The following is a 3,279-nucleotide window of genomic DNA, read 5'->3' on the forward strand; positions in this document are numbered from 1 at the left end:
ACTTAAACAAGGACCCCCAGACACATTTTTGCTGCTTCCACTTCCCCAACTCTCATCTGTGTTTGCATGACTGCAATTTGATGATATTACACAAAGCTCATTGTGGCAAACCTTTACTGATACTGGTTTTTGCCTCAAACAAAAATATGACCTCAAACTTATTCCATTTTACTGATGAGGAAATTAAGGCACAGTTCCCAAAAGGGGACAATGAAACTAAGGTGAGACCTTCAGGCCCCTATCATTTTACCCCCAAATGATGTAGGTAAGATACTGCACTATGCTTGCAGTGAAATAGGTCCAGCCATGTCCTCACTCAAAATCATCTGGCCTCTGTAGCCTACTTACCAATGTAGTTCAACTTATCTGCCATTTCCTGGAGACTACCTGCCTCACAAAGAATTTTCCTAGACACCAGAGGCATGTTACACTCACTCCTAACCTGGAGAATATTTTATTTTATTATTTATTTATTTGGGGGGGTATAGGGTACTTTTATTGATGGTACAGGACAAGGCAGCTCCCTAAGCCCCTCCCCTTCCTCAGGGCCTTGGGGATGGAAAACGTGTGGAGGTTGGGAGATTCCTAGCATGGTGGAGGATCGAGGTGGGGTAAGGACTCCCCAGCAGCTGAGGAACTCTCTCTTCTCTCGTGCTCCTGCTGGGTCTGGGGGTCTGGGGGCACTACTTCTTGGAGGCCATGTGGACCATGAGGTCTACCACCCTGTTGCTCTAGTCAAATTCATTGTGGTACCAGGAAATGAACTTGACAAAGTGGTCATTGAGGGCAATGCCAGCCCTAGCATCAAAGGTAGAAGAGTGAGTGTTGCTGTTGAAGTTGCAGGAGACAACCTGGTCCTCAGTGTAGCCTAGAATGCCCTTGAGGGGGGCCCTCTGATGCCTGCTTCACCTTCTTGATCTCATCATACTTGGCAGGTCTCTCCAGGCGGCAGGTCAGATCCACAACAGACACTTTGGGGGTGGGGAAGCAGAAGGCCATGCCAGTGAGCTTCCCATTGTGCTCAGGGATGACCTTGCCCATGGCCTTGGCAGCGCCAGTAGAAGCAGGGATGATGTTCTGGGCAGCCCCTCAGCCATCACGCCACAGCTTCCCAGCGGGGCCATCCATGGTCTTCTGGATGGCAGTGATGGCGTGGACTGTGGTCATGAGTCCCTCCACAATGCCGAAGGGGTCATGGATGCCCTTGGTCAGGGGGGCCAAGCAGTTGGTGGTGCAGGAGGCATTGCTGACAATCTTGAGGGTGTTATACTTCTCGTGGTTCACGCCCATCACAAACATGAGGGCATGGGCAGAAGGCGCAGAGATGATGACCCTCTTGGTGCCACCCTTCAAGTGAGCCCCAGCCTTCTCCATGGTAGTGAAGACCCCAGTGGACTCCACCATGTATTCAACACCAGCATCACCCCACTTGATTTTGGCAGGATCTTGCTCCTGGAAGATGGTGATGGCCTTTCCATTGATGATGAGCATCCTGTTCACCACCTTGACTGTGCCGTAGAACTTGCCATGGGTGGAATCATACTGGAACATGTAGACCATGTAGTGAAGGTAAAATAAGGGGTCATTGATGGCAACAATGTCCACTTTGCCAGAATTAAAAGCAGCCCTGGTGACCAGGTGCCTGATGTGGCCGAATCCGTTCACTCTGGCCTTCACCATCTTGTCTCAGGGATGTGGCTGGCACAGCGTGGAAGTTGCGGCTGTCTGTTGAATGGGCAGGAGCAGAGAAATAGAGAATATTTTAAAATTGCAAGCTGGGCTCCAAACCAATTGAATCAGAATCTCTAGGGGTGGAGCCCATTTTTTCAACCTCTGCAGGTAATTAAAATGTACAGTTAGGATTAAGAAGCACTTCTGTTGGAAAGGCACCATCAAGAAAAGGAAAATATCAAAATCTCTCTCTTGACTGAAGCATGTTAAGATAACACCAAACTAACAAAAATCCCTGGACTTATCTCAGTCTTGAGCAGGTGAGGCCATCAACACATGCTGAAGAGTAGGAAATCTTGTTCTGTCCTAAGAAAGTACAAATGATCGAAACCAGAATTCTTGTCCTTTCTTTTGTGACACTGCTATTTGCAAGAAGCAGTCATACATCAAGCACTTATAATTTCAGAAGTAGTAAATGGTCTCTAAGAGTCAGAGCAAGACAGTAATGTAAACATGTAAAGGCAAGACAAAAGAAATTGCCCCACAACTTTTGTTGTTCAGTCACTCAGTCCTGTCCAACTCTTTGCAACCCCATGGACTGCTGCACACCAGGCTTCCCTGTTCTTCACCATCTCCCGGAACTTGGTCAAACTCATGTCCATTGTGTCAGTGATGCCATCCAACCATCTCATCCCGTCATCCTCATGACCTTATGAGAGGCTAATGGATGTGCAGACAGACATCAATGTCTGTCAATGAGGATTTTATACAGCAACAGTCACCATTAATGATGTCACATTAGGAAAATCAGGAAGCTGAGAATTTTTTAAAATGTTCTACCCTATAGTCTTTTCATATTTATTAATCTTAACATAAGTAAGATTGTTTAAATAATCTTGTTTAATATTTAACATTGTGTAAAATATTAAGGATGCAAGACAATTTCTTTCACTTTGTTTCTTGCTTCCTTTTTTTCTTCTTTTTAAAAAAATCCACCTTCTCACTTTTACCTTTACATTCCCTGGAAAACTAATAAAACTAATAAAGTTTCTGTTAAGGCCCATGGATAGTCATTAACCAGGTGGCATTTAAATTCACCTCATAACTTCCCACTGAAACGATGCTAGTCATGATATTTAGTTGGTGCAAAAATAATCGCGGTTTTGCATTGTTGACAGTTGCTGTTTGATATTGAGTTACATTCTTAAATAAATGTGGCTATATTATACATCATTTTAATGTGCATTTCTCATTTTATGTTTTTTTGTTAACGACTTATTACTTGCTTATTACCTGCTGTTTATTTTACATTTATTTTAGATTAGGGAAATGATGTTAGACAAAAAAGTAAATTTGAGAGATTTTCTTACTTGAGTTCAAAATGGATCTTAAAGAAGCAGAGACAACTCACAATATCAACGATACATTTGGCCCAGGAACTGCTAACAAACATATACTGCAGTGGTGGTTCAAGAAGTTTTCAAAGGAGACAAGAGCTTGCTGGCCATTGGAAGCTGACAATGACCAATTGAGAAGATTACTGAAGCTGATCCTCTTATGAGAAGTTGCCAAAGAACTCAATGTCGGCACTTCTGTGGTTGTGCAGCA

At 43.9% G+C, this 3,279-nt stretch overlaps 1 pseudogene; it reads right to left on the bottom strand.

The window, feature by feature from the left end:
- Window positions 1-683: 683 nt before the first annotated feature.
- On the bottom strand, window positions 684-1,680 carry LOC101117318 (glyceraldehyde-3-phosphate dehydrogenase-like; annotated as a pseudogene).
- Window positions 1,681-3,279: the final 1,599 nt, after the last annotated feature.

The sequence above is a fragment of the Ovis aries genome, chromosome 3 (assembly GCF_016772045.2).
Source record: "Ovis aries strain OAR_USU_Benz2616 breed Rambouillet chromosome 3, ARS-UI_Ramb_v3.0, whole genome shotgun sequence".
Taxonomy (NCBI): Eukaryota; Metazoa; Chordata; class Mammalia; order Artiodactyla; family Bovidae; genus Ovis; species Ovis aries.